Below are 14,246 nucleotides of genomic sequence, written 5' to 3' on the forward strand. Positions count from 1 at the left end.
TCCACCGTGAACTGCCGTTTTAGCTCCTCAAATGCCTCAAATGAACGGCATCACGGAAAACTGGTAGCTTCCAAGCGGCGTATTGAACGCCGTCTTCCACTCATCTTCTGTGTGAATCCTAACCCTAAAGTATGCTTCGTGCAAGTCCAGCTTTGTGAACACCCTCCCCTAGGATAGGTGCGACAGTAGGTCCTTCATCAGGGGGAGGGGGTATTTGTATTCAGTGCTGATTGCGTTCAGCCCCCGGTAGTCCATGCACATCCGGAGCGAGCCATCCTTCTTCTCCCGGAACAGTACTGGGGCCGCTAATGGTGACTTCGCAGGTTGGATGAATCCCCGCGCCAGGTTCTTCTCTATGAACTCCCGAAGGGCACCCATCTCCTTCATTGACAGGGAGTACATTTTCGGCTTGGGCAGCTTTGCCCCTGGCTCTAGCTCAATGGCGCAGTCACTGGGTCGGTGTGATGGGAGCTGGTTGGACTCCTTCTCCCTGAACGCCGCCATCAGGTCCAGGTATTGCCTCAGGATGCCGCCGCTCGACATGGTTTCCCCGGACTCTGGCCCTTGTTCTGCAGTCATCCCGTTGGCTGCTGCTGCCTGCCTATGTCTCAGGATCAGCACGAGCCTCTGGGTCTCCAGCGCTGCCATTGCTGTGGCCGCCGCCCAGGTCCCGACCTCAGTCTGCTCCTGCCTCATCCCCCCGTACCTCGGATCCCCCACTTGCCCATCTGTGGCCGTGGCCGCGCCTGTCGCCGCTGGCCGGTCCCGTCTGCTCTTGCGCTCCACCGGCTCCTCGGCCCCAAATTGCACCGCCACCGCCGCCCAGTCGACACATGGGTTCTGTTGCCACAGCCACGCCAAGCCGAGTACCACCGCGTAGTCGGTGACTGGGACCACCACGAACCTTAGTTCTTCCCAGTGACTCCCGATCATCATCTGGACCGGCTCTGTGTAATACTGAGCCGGCCCCCCCGCCAGCGAGCCATCTAGCTGGCTGAATGCGATGGGTTCCCGGAGGCGCCGTAGCTGCAGGCCGAGTCCCGAGACCATAGCTGGGTGCATCAAGCAGTGGGTACAGCCTGAATCCAGCAGCGCCCGCAGCTGTGCCTCCCCTCCGGACCTCACCCCCTGGATGTGTATCCTCACCCAGAACGGAGGGCAGTCCTCATCCCTGATTGGGTCCGCATGCCTCAGTTTCCCGGCTTGCACTGGGATGCCGTTCAGTGCGAGCGCACCTCGTTTCCTGCCGGCTCCGAATCCTCCCCGGAGGATGCCGTCTCAGGGGTCGACCACCCCATTCGGCCTCTTTCGGTCACCGCCGCCACTGCACTCTTCCGCGGTCGGTCGCCTGCCCTCTTTCCAGTAGGATGCGGGCGCTTGACCTCGGGCCGGGGTGGGGCTCCTTCCCGCTCTGTCGGGCCTCCGCACCGGAAGCACAGGTTCAGGGTTTTGGTTGCCTCTCGCCCCCCGGTGGGCTGCCGCCAACTGTTCCACCTCTCCTCTGAGGGTCTCTCCCTCGGCCGGTCTCTCGTCTGGTCCTGCCGCCTCGCACTCTGTTGAATCTGCCGCCACGCCGACTCCACCGTCCTGGCCAGCCAGATCCAATCTTTCACTGTGGACGGGTCATCCCAGCCTAGCGCCCGCTCCAGGATCTCCGGATTGAGCCCCCTCTTAAAGTACTTCACCCTCAGGGACTCCGGCCAGTCTGTGAGCTTCTCTACCAATCCTGGCTTTGTCTGTACTTACTTACGTTACGCTTGAGTAAACTTCTTTGCTGAATGTGTAAGGTTTGCCCCGTTCGACAGAGAAACTCCTGTGACACGTGTGGTTCACAAAAGAGGTTTACTCATGCGTAACGTAGCAGTCACAAGCAAAGCCAGGACTGGCTTGGTACATTTACATTACTCCTTTATAGTTGTCTCAATCCCCCCGCGGGCCCCGTTGCTAGGTTACATATTACAAATTAGATTGCAGATTGCCCCCTGTAATCTCCCCCTTCTACTGGAATGGCAGGTTCAGCCCAGTTCTCTTATTTCTTTGATTATTGTTGCCTATGGCGTGGTTGTTGCCTTCGTTGGGGCTTCTGTGCGCGCTGATCTCTTCCTCAATTCCGCGGCTCTCTCCTTTGTCTATAGCGCCCTCTGGCGTTAACACAACGCATCCGCTCCAGATTAGTGAAGTGGCGCCAGGTGGCCCATTCATTAGCTTGCGGTTTTGCATTTCCTCTTTCTGCGCTAGCGCTCAAGTGGTGAAATTGACTAAAGCGCGGCTGGGCAAGTTCCTAGGCATGCAGTGCCAGCTGAACCTGACATACCGCCCCCCTGAAGACAAGTCCCCCTCTTAATTGGGCTACTAGGGTGCTGCCCTCCCATCTGCCATAACGGTGTGCCTTTCCTTGGCTTGGGGCTTTGGCCTTACCATGGCCGAGTCACTTATAGGACAGGTCCCCGAAGGTTCTCCTTCCCTTCCTTCGCCGCTGCACACGTCGAGCAGCTGGCCACGTACTCCCTCGTATCCTTCCAGAGAGACGGCCACCAGAACTGTTCACGCAGGAGGTGGAAAGTCCTAACGAACCCACAATGTCCTGTAGTGTCCTCAGTGTGCCCTCTCCGGAGCACATCCACCCGGCAAGCTTCTGGAACGTAGAGCCTCCCCTTGTGCTCCCAGCAGGTCCCTTGTTTCTTCAGGGAGTCCTTGTTGTTTACCAACCAGGGGTCTCCCTCGCTCGCCTCCGCACAGCGCCACCTCAGCTCCGGCTCGGCTCCCTTCCCCTGCTTCTCCCTTGGGGGTTGGGCTGCGCCTTTCACCTCCAGCTGGGTTGTCCTCCTTGGGTCCGTTGATTCGAGCGGCGGCTCCCTCAGGGTCCTACAACCCTCCAGGTCCCCCTGGACGTGGCCAGGTCCCGGTCTACCGCCGGTTGCTTCACTTGCTTGGCGCGGACCAGTTGGCTTCTGGCGCCACTCCTTCCCCCGCTCTTGATGCCAGTGTGATCACCGCCTGCTTTGCCATGGGGCCCTCGGTTCCCGCTGCCACCGTCTCTGCTGTAGCCGACCCCTGCGTTGCTGCGGGGCCCTTCGTCGTCGATGCCACCGCCACCTCGGTGATCTCTGACCCCCCTCATTTGTCGGTCGCCCTCGGCATCTTCCTCGTATTCGCCTCACGTGTGGTTGGTCGCCCGGGCCCCGCTGCTGTCACTACCGCGGCCTGCCAGCCCTTGGCTCTCCATCGCGCAGTCGCCACCTCGCCCAGCTCCGTGGGGTCCTCAGCTCCCGCGCCGCCTCCGCGGCTCGACCTGGCCTGCCTGGTGGTGCCGTCGAATCGCACCGTCTCTGCTGCCACGCTCTCTCGTGCGCTTGCTGCCCCGGCTCCTCTGCCGGTCTCCCTCGGCGTCGCCCTCACCTCGTGTGCAGTTGGTTGCCCGGCCCCCATTGCCGTTGCTGTTGCAGCTCGCCGGCCCTCAGCTCGCCGTCACGCAGCCGCCACCTCACCGAGTTCTGTGGGGCCCCCTGTTCTCGTGCCACCTCCGCGGCTCGACTCCATCTGCTCGGTGGTGCTGCCGAACCGCACCGTCTTGGCCACCCAATCGATGTGCGGGTTCTGGCGCGAAAGCCATGCCAGCCCCAGCACTAGTGCATGGTCGGCCACTGGGGCAACTACCAAGCCTAGCTCCTCCCGGCTTGTCCCCACTGTCAAACCGACCGGCTCAGTGCGATACTGCGCCGGGTCCCCCCTGCCGTCGATCCATCCAACTGGCTGAGTGCGAGGGGCTCCCTGAGTCTCCTCACTCTGAGCCCTAGCGTGGATGCCAGTACCAGGTGGATCAGGCAGTGGGTGCATCCTGAATCCAGCAAGGCGTTGACTTTCGCCTCTGCTTCCGATCTCACCCCCTTGAGGTGGACCCTGATCCTCATGGGCGAGTAGTTTCTTCTGTACCGCCCTTCCTCATGCTGCCACTCCGTTGGCTGCTCCGGGGTGCGCCTCAGCGTCGCCGGCCGTCGCCTCCCGCTGGCTCGCTCTCCCCTCCTCGCAGAGCCGGGCTTCCTCGTGAGCCAGCCAGCTCCGCTGCACACCGCTCCACTAGCTGCTATCTCCTCCCAGGATCGGTCAGGGTTCCTTATAGCCGGGAATCGCCGGCCCCCGTCCTTTGTGCAGCTCGCCAAGATCCCCTGCCTCAAGGGGCACTGCACCATCCGATGCCCCTTGCCTCCACACCGGTAGCAAGTCCCTGCAGTCTGCCGGGCATTTCTAACCTCGATCCTCCGCCATCGGCTCCTGCGCCTCGCCTCCGGTGCCGCCTCATTTTGGTCCGCTGTGGCTGGTATCGGGGCTCGCGCCTCTCACTTCCCCCGGTCTCCGGCATCCCCCGCCGTCTCCGCCAGCCAGCTCCACTTCACTAGAGCCTCCAGGTCGTCCCTACTGGGCGCTCCCCCCTGGATCTCTGAGTGGAGCCTGTCCTGTGTACGGAGATAGGTTAGTGGCTCGGGGGCCCCCAAGAGCTCGCTCCTTGAGCTCCTGAATCGGGGCGCCTCTGCTGGCCACCGACCCCCCTTCGCGCTCCCCATCAGGCTGACCACTTCTGCTAGCCTGGTCTCCACGCCGCCCTCTGCGGCTGCCCCAGCCGGGGCCCTGGGTCCGCCACGCCATGCCTCCCGCATGCCCGGTACAGCTGCCGTCTGCTGCTGGAGGTCGCCCTCCAGCCGGTCCAGCCTCTCCTCCGGCTCCTGGCTCCTGGACCCTGTGCCGCTGCTCCCGGGAACCGCACGTCCCATCAAGCCCTCTGGCTCCGTCCCGCTGCTGAGCACCCACTTGGCGCCCCGCGAACTGGCCGTGGTTGTGGGTCCCCTCTTCCTCATGCTAGGGACTGGAGCCATCTGCGCAACCTCTGGTCTAGGCTCCGTGCAGCTTCTTGAGTTTGTACCCTCACTGCTGCTGGCATCGCCCGATTCCTTCTTCGCCTGCGACTCTGCCCCTGGGGCCTTGCCCCGCCGGAAGATGGTCTGCAACATCACTTGGACAGCATCCATCCGCTGCTCGATCTTGGCCTCCAGTCGGGTGAATCGTTCCTCATGCTCCCGGGCCTCGGATTCCGAGTCACGACTCCTCGTGACCCCCCATGCTGGTGACCCGTTGGGGCTCCTGCCCCCGCCGAACGACCACCCGTCCTCTGGCGCCCCGGACTGGTCCCGCCATCACGCCTTCGGATCTGGGCTTCTGGTTGCCCAGCTGGCAAGCGGTTTCCCCATCGCTTGCCATCTCCTGGTGCCGTTAATCGATTCCTCTCCGGTCTTGGCTGCAGGGAAAAACGGTGAGCGCTCCTCAGTGTGTACCGGGTAGCACTCAATGGGAGTCCTGGCTTGGTACATTTACATTACTCCTTTATAGTTGTCTCAATCCCCCCGCGGGCCCCGTTGCTAGGTTACATATTACAAATTAGATTGCAGATTGCCCCCTGTAATCCCCCCCTTCTACTGGAATGGCAGGTTCAGCCCAGTTCTCTTGTTTCTTTGATTGTTGTTGCCTATGGCGTGGTCGTTGCCTTCGTTGGGGCTTCTGTTGCGCGCCCAGCCGGGAGCATCCCCTCGCGCGCTGATCTCTTCCTCAATTCCGCGGCTCTCTCGTTTGTCTATAGCACCCGCGGCCCTCTGCATCCACTCCAGATTAGTGAAGTGGCGCCAGGTGGCCCATTCATTAGCTTGCGGTTTCGCATTTCCTCTTTCTGCACTAGCGCTCGAGCGGTGTGGCTGGGCAAGTTCCTAGGCGTGCAGTGCCAGCTGAACCTGACAGAATGCACGTGTCACGAGAGTTTCTCTGAGACGAACGGGGCAAACCTTACACTGGGCATGTAAGTGTAAGAAAAGCCTTGAAACAATTAAGGACCAAAGACTTGGTCCCAGAATCGGATTGTACACCAGTAAATGCAAGAGATTCTCTATTATAAACAATCAGTTTGAAACTTTGGCTGAATTACATGAGGCAGAAGGCATGAGCAGCTGGGACATGTCTGCCTCTCTACCTTTTCAGGAAAATTAACCTTTAAATCAACCAATAATAATCCCAGAAGTAACAATACACCTAATTCCCTGCCAACAGGCTTTTCCTAGGCTGATTTTATCGCAAATCAAAGCCTTCTTACTGCCAATACTGTTTCTCTGTTATACATTAACATAAATGCCATTAATAAAAAACTGGACCACCTCCTCTTTTGTTTGCTACAATGTGACCCAAAAGATATTCCACTAGATGGAACAAGTGTCAAAATAAATCTGGCAACATCATTCTATGTCTTAAAATAAACTCAAATTATTTTTGTTGTCCAAAAAAAATGCCATGAATATCCACAATGGGGCTCTTTTAAAAAAGTAGTATTCTCTCTGAGTTTGCTGCTATGCATTCCAGTTTCCCAAGTGGACTTCATGCTGGCTAGCAAGTCCCAGTGATGTTTGCAGAATATTACGGTCAGTGTCTGCAAGGCTCAATTCCCAATCCCAGTAAATCCTCCGGAGACCAGTTCGTTCCAGTAAATATTTCTTTATTGAGAAGAAGCATACAGCATTCCATAGATTGCTGAAACTGAAAACCCCACACTCGGAGGCTTCCTTTTAACCCCCCTCTCTGCTTTCAAGTTTCAGTCTTTTTTGCTCCTTCCTTCGGATCTCTTCTTGGTTTCACGCCTGCTTGACCTTGCAAATTCCTGAGAGCTTGATAATGTCCCATCTGTCTCCGCTGTCTACCTAACTCTCCCCCCACCCTTGGTTTTATGGCAGGTGTGAGATTTGCCCCGTTCGACAGAGAAACTCTCGTGACACGTGTGGTTCACAAAGAAGGTTTACTCATGCGTAACGTAGTAGTCACGAGCAAAGCCAGGACTGGCTTGGTACAATTGCATCACTTGTTATATTCCCCCCTTCCCGCGCTTTTTCCCGCCTCGTGATCGCGTTGCGGCTGTGGGCTATTAGGCCCCCCAATGTCCCCCCTGATCGTTCATGATGGCAGGGTCGGTCAGAGTCCATTGTCCTTGATTGCCAGTCCCCCTCCGGCTGGGTTGGTCCCTCCCTGCTACGTGCAGACCCGCGGGTTCTGTGCTGCGTTGCGATCTTGTTTCGCTGCCCTGCGGCCCCGTTCCTTGCTTGCTCGCGCCGTTATCAGTTCATAGTTAAAAACTTCCGCTGCGGTTTTCCTGTTTAGCTGGCCGCAGGTGGCTCGTTAATTAGCGGCGCTTTCGGTTCCTCTTTTCCCTGCTAGCTACCGCCGGTGGATTCCGCGTGGTCTGGTTGCGAGCTTCCCTGCAACCCCGTGCTTCCCTGAAGCCTCGTGCTGACCGAACCTGACAGCAGGAACGAGCAAGCAGCTTGTATAAACTAACAATTCTAATAAAATAACATTTCTACTTTATGGTGGGAATAAGCAAACATTCTACCTAGGTTAACAACTCTAATAACTCTACTAGTTAGATCCACTTGACAATTGATTGTGAGGATCCTGACAATTACTTAATTTTAATATCTCTACACTTTCATCTATGTTAATAAAAATGAAAAAATATTTGGCTTCCTTGCAAATTTCTCTTACTAAATTTTTAAGGATCTTACAATCAAACTTCTGCTGCTGCCCTCAGAGTCTGGGTTTGTGCCAACAGCAGAACTATTTGAAAAGGTACAGATAAGAACCAGACTGTTACTCCAGTGAGGCTGACCATGAGCAGACAAAATCAGAATTCTTGTCCAGAGGAATTAACTCCTTGTTCCTCTGTGTTGGTAAAGGAGATAGATGTTAGGAATTCTTTTGCTTTGCTGCCAGGAGTGAGCAAGACTGTGCCCTGTGGAGATTAGAGGGTTTAAGCAGGATTTTACTAGTCTGGTCTCTAACAACTTTTCATCCACACCAGTAGTTTCATGTCTATCCTCCAACAAGAACAACTCAGTTGTTGCAGCAAATCTGATGACAATACAGCCATTTTTTCCTATGATTCACTGAATGTAATCCATCCATATTCCAAGGGACATACTCCATATCTTGTCTTTCTCAAAGAAAAGATCCTTGAAGATCTTCTCCTTTTGATCAACTACCACAAAAATGTTCAGATCTTGATCTACCACTTCAGTCTATTAGATGCGCCCATGCAGTCCTCTTTGTCATCACAACAAAATTTATGTTAAGTTGGGAGCTTGTCCTAAGTCAACACACAAACTCTCAAATAAAAATTACTTTTCAGGTCCTCCTCCTTCAGTGATACAGATCTCAGCTGATTCTTTGGACCCCACATCTATTAATGCTTCTACTTCTTCTGAATGACCATCAACTCTCTCCTCAGGTATATGAATTTTGTCCTGGAACATTGCAGGATGGTGTAGTAAACAGTCCAACCCAGTAGTTATATATTACAGTATATATGACAATTTTAAATTCTACCACTCCAAGAGACCTGGAATACAGAGCCCAGATATTTTAATGGGTTTACATATTACTCCCTCATGGCTAGGCCTAGTCAAAAAGGTAGTTGGATGCTTGGGGGAGAGAGTATTTCTAAATCACACTGCATGGACATGTCTCACTTGTTATTTTCTGTGATCAATTAGCTATTGCCCTCCCTTTAAAAGTTGGCTCTTTCTCTAAGTTTAGTTTGTATTAGTTTCTGCTATTAACATTCTTAATAAAAATTATATTTAAAAGAGTAGGATGAACATATTTCCTCCTTAAAAATGTGTATTTCCTATTTCATAAGTATATCTCTCAAATTAATAGTGGTTGGGACCATTCTGAATTCTGGCTTTTAAATTTAACATCCAAGTTCTCCAATTAGATACTTGCTGGTTATTTCAGTGGTAGGATGGGAACAAATGATGAGGCTCTCCTTCAGCATTATAAAACATCATATTCTTTGACTGGTCTTTCCTTAAGATCCTCAGTGTATCTGTGCCTGATGATGCAGAAAACACAGTAACTTTTGGTATTCCAGAGGGGCCTCCACTTTAGATTATATGTTAAATTCTAATGAGTTTGTTTGTGTCTTTCCATCTACTGAATGACCACTATAGAGAGTAAGTAAGATCACCTTGACAGATCCATTACCTTGGCAAAGGGGGCTGACACACTTTTTAAGTCCTGGGAAACAAAATAATATTCAGAAGCAGCTAAAGCAGATGCCTCCGTGATTCACTGGGGTATAAGAAGTGGGGGAAGCACTGCACAATCAGACTTGCAAGATTCTGTTACTATAGCCAATCTCAGTAAAGGTAGTTCTAGTCTTTCTGTGGCACTGATTTCTTGGTCTGGTCTACCTAATGGGGTTGACACCACCTACTCCTGGCAGGATCCTTTACTCTTAATTTAATTGAGTGGAGCCAATCTTTATAAGCTGTTGATTCCCTTGCAGCTGACAATTATTTTTGTCCAGTATGGTTCAATAAACCGTCTGTGGCTATAGCTCAATTCTTTGTAGATCTGACAGTTGATCATTTGATACATCAGTCTATAAGCGTGGCTAGCAGTGCTCATAAAATACTGTATTTATTGGCCTATAACACACACACAGGTATATAACACGCACCTAAATTTTGAAGGAAGTTTGAGTAAAAAAACTTAAATTTAAAATAAATTACTTGGAAGCATAATAAAGGGAGCTCTGAACTTTCTGTTTATTAATATTTATACCACTGATAAGGTAATTACATAATATGAAAGAAGCACTTCTTTGAAGGAAGAAAACTGGTGCTTTCTATCGCTGGCGCGAGCGCCTGAGCTCCACAAAGCAGGAGGTGAGCAGCAGGTGAGCGAGCGAAAACTGTGTTCCCTGGCGCTTGCGTGAGCAAAAACCACACTCCCCAGTGCTGGTTTTCACTCGCGTGAGCACTAGAGAACCCCGGTTTTCACTCGTGCGAGCTGGGGAGCGTGGGTTTTCGCTTGTGTGAATGCTGGGGAGCACAGTTTTCGCTCACTCACTTGCCTCTCACCTCTGGAGCTGCCCTGGTTACAGCCCTGGCTCAAATGAAGGCGCCACTCTCCCAGCCCTGCCACTTGAGTATTGGCGTATAACACGCAGCTAGGATTTCAGCCCCAAATTTTAAGGGAAAAAGTGTGTGTTATATGCTGATAAATACGGTAATCACTATATTCCAAAATATTATTAGTTTTACTCAGGAATATGTAAAACATGATCAGTGCCTCTCCTCTCTTCAGTTCAATCAGTGATCTAAACCCTGGTTTGATAGAGAATGCATTGCAGCAAAAGCATTGGTAAAACTTGCATATAAGAATGCCCAAATGTTTCCCTTTCTCTTTCAGGAAAACCATTCATACTCTAAAAAGAGTTACAAGAGGCTTCCAAGAGAAGAAACAAAGTTATGCATTAAAGGACTGAGCTAAAATACAACACGCTGTAACAAAATGACTGCCTGTTCCAGCATCTCATTTCTTTATTCTCAGTAAAATCTAACCTGGTAATAACAAGTGAGAACCAGTTTGGGGTAGTGGTTAAGGCATCAGGCTAGAAACTGGGAAACAATGAGTTCTAGTCCTGCCTTAGGCACAAAGCCATCTGGGTGACCTTGTACCAGTAACTGTCTCTCAGTCCTAGGAAGGAGGCAATGGCAAACCACTTCTGAAAAACCTTGCCAAAAAATTACAGGGAAATCGAAAGTGCTCCAATTTCCCAACTGAAAAATAGCAGAGCCCCTGGCAAAAACACCAGAACTTTTAAAATCTAACCCTGTTTGGTGGCATCTATGTCTGCCCCCCTTTTTACTGCCATAAATAACTCCTAGATTCCAAAAGAGTGTCTTAATTCCACCATTCTGCCCATGTACAAAAAAAGGGGACATGTCAGATCTTGCAAATTACTACCCTATCTTTTTTTAATCTGTATTTAGTAAATTGCATGCCAGATTTTTATACTATAAACTCTTGGATTGGATGCTCTCCAAGAATATCTTCAGCCCAGAACAGGCAGGGTTTAGACCTGATCATTCAGCTATGGACCAATGTACCACCTAGCTGAGAAATATTGTGGTCTTTCCAAAGATGCTTCATGTTGCTTTTATAGACCTAAATGCCGCCTTTGGCTTCATACCATGTGAGAGATTCTTTAAAAAACTAGCCGCAAGATTGATTGATTGTTGTTTTCTCAAACTGATAATTTGACTACATCTTGACACTACCATGCTAGTTAAGGGAAATTGTAAAGGAGACTTAACTGAACCAGTAGGGACTGTTTGTAATTATGCCTTCAGTATTTCATCTCACGGGATTTTCCATTATACAAAAATACTTTTTTCCTTAAAGATTTTAAATCTCTGGATTCAACATACCTTCCTTCAGAATTCATCTCTACTCTTCTGCTCTTCTGAAGCCGTTTTCATTTCTAATGATTCTCCTCTGAATATTACAAATTCAAGGATAACATGATCACTTTCCACCAAGGTCACTTTCACTTCTTCAACCAGTTTCTCCCTGGTTGGTGACGATTAGGTTCAGGATAACAATCCCATCCCATCCTTCCCCTTCCCCTTGCCTTCCCCTTCTTCTTCTCCGAGGATAAGAATTTGTTGGCGCTCTGACTCTTGACAGAGTTAGATTCTCAGCAGATGTCAGGACGATTGACACTTCGATACTGCCCATCATTGGTCATCTGATACAGAAACAACTCATTTGTATCTTCTGCCTGTCCAGATGGTCTGTTATAAACAAAAATATCACCTTGGTTTTTCATTGCTTTTATTCTTACCCAAGTGCCTTCAATGGGATTTTTATACTCTGATGCCTCAATTTTTGTGCAAGTATACTTTTTTTGTTGGTAGTGGTGGTGCCTTCAAGTCAGTGTTGACTCCTGGCAACTGCTTGGACAAGTCCATGCAGTTCTCTTGGCAGTATTTTCAGAAGTGGTTTGCCATTGCTGTCTTCCTAGGTCCAAGAGAAAGTACTTGGCCCAAAGTTGCCCAGCTGATTTTGTGCCTAAGGCAGAAGTAGAACTCACAGTCTCCTGGTTTCTAGCCTGGTGCCTTTAACCACTACACCAAACTAGCTCTCATACTTCTTCTTTACATGCACTATTGTGTTTGTGTGCCTTCAAGTCAGTGTTGACTCCTGGTGACTGCCTGGACTAGTCCTTGCAGTTTTCTTGGCAAGGTTTTTCAGAAGTGGTTTGCCATTGCCTCCTTCCTAGGACTGAGAGACAGTGACTGGCCCAAGGTCACCCAGCTGGCTTCATGTCAAACGTAGAATTGGAATTCATGGTCTCCCAGTTTCTAGCCTGGTGCCTTAACCACTACACCAAGCTGGATCTCCTTATTTCTATTAGGTCTGTTCCTTTTAAATGTATTGTAACCTTCCAGTGCTGTGTGCCAATCATAAGTACCATCCCACTAAGTTTCAGTGATGCCTAACATATTTATTTCACTGAGTTAGAATCTCTAATTCTCCCTGTTTGTTAATTCATTAATTTCTCTAGAATCTCTAATTCTCCCTGTCCCATATTCTATGCTTTGGTATAGAAACACCAAAGTTTTTAAGTGGCACCACTACTGATCACTCTGTTAAATTCTGAGTCCCCATTCTGGTCTCCTGCTTCTCCCTTTGAGTTCTGCTTTCTTGACCCTAGGCCTTGGCTGGACATTACATTCTGAGCTTATGCCACCCTCCTTCTTTTGCTCTAAGATTGATTCATATGAGCAGCATGCCCCAGCCAAGTACAGATCACTTACTATTTCTTGAGGGCAAGAATATATGATATTTAGCCCACCAAGAAGTCAATTTCCATCCATCTTTTTCTTCTATGAATGAAAAGTAGTTGTTTCTGGCTTGTGCCAGCTCAAATAGTGCTACCCACTTTGCCCGCTGTGCTTCATTTCATTGTAAGCAAACATCTCTAGTCCAATTGGCTCTTGTGCACTGTAGCAGGAGTTGTATCTAATATACCTAATTCTAATATTAGCAGATATTGTTTTAGAAATGTTTTAACGAAACAAAATAAACATGCTTATAATTGTTTTTATAAAGCAAAGGAAACATTTTAGACCATCTTTTTTATTACACACACCCAGAGAGAGAGAGAGAGAGAGAGTTTCTCTTGACTGATAATTATGATATATTTTAAAATAGTAGGGCATTTCCCCCATTTTGAAGCCAACAAGGGGAAAAGTTAGTCAGTCTACGAACTAGCATTAATATTCAAGCAGTACCCATCTTTAAACATGTGCTCAAAGCTGCTTTCTACTACCTCACAGCATAAAGTTACACTTTTTCCCTCTTCTCAGGATGAATTCACATTGTCACATTGCTTTACTTAGTGCCACATAATCAGGTAATGTGCTGTCTATCACTACTAGTCTCTGTTAAGCAAGCCTACAGAAAGGGCATCATCCTCAGTGCTGTAACCATATCTTCAATGGACTATTTTCTTGGATAAATAAGTGCTTAGAAAGGGTCTATTTACCTAATTTACAAGAATCTCTATTTGTTCATTTATTATTTTGTTAATGATAAATATAAAAATAAGATTTAACACATTTTTAAGGGGAAAAATGGCAAATCTACTTATAAAAGACATAAAAAGTTGGAAACACAGTTGACCAAGTAACTAGAAATTTTTCACATTATGCTTATAAAAACCTTCACAGTTATAGAAATATAGTTGTATATTTTCACAGACAATAGTCATTGCACCAACCCAAGCTACCAAATATTTCTCCAGCGCTGATCTATTATTGATAACTTTGTATTCTCCAATATTTGAATAAGTTCTTGTTAGGCCACAATAAAACTCTTCCCTTCCCTCCACACAAACATGAAGCTTTGTTAGCAGTTTATGACAGTGTTTTAATATTTGACAGACTTACGAATCAATAGAACTCACTATTGTAAAACTTTTCCTGGCACCCGTTGGTTGACAGTCTCCACTTGCCACCAATTACCCTAAAGGATGTAATAATAAGGCATCAGGCTAGAAACTGGGAGACAGTGAGTTCTAGTCCTGCCTTAAGAACAAAGCCAGCTGGGAGACCTTGGGCCAGTCACTCTCTCTCAGCCCTAGGAAGTAGGCAATGGCAAACCACTTCCAAAATTTTGCCAAGAAAACTTCAGGGACTTGTCCAGGCAGTCACCAGGAGTCAAAAACTGACACAAAGACACCCCCCCACAAAAAAAGATATATGACAAATTCCCCCCCCCCAAGCCTTTGCCACATCTTCACATAGCTTTATTTTGGGAGAAGGGGCAAGCAATGGCCATCAGGGAGAATTCTAGCAGCAAAAGTA

The sequence above is a fragment of the Python bivittatus genome, unplaced genomic scaffold (assembly GCF_059951505.1).
Source record: "Python bivittatus isolate LINGU-HERP-01145 unplaced genomic scaffold, Pbiv_v1 ctg000000_np1212, whole genome shotgun sequence".
NCBI classification, from domain to species: Eukaryota; Metazoa; Chordata; class Lepidosauria; order Squamata; family Pythonidae; genus Python; species Python bivittatus.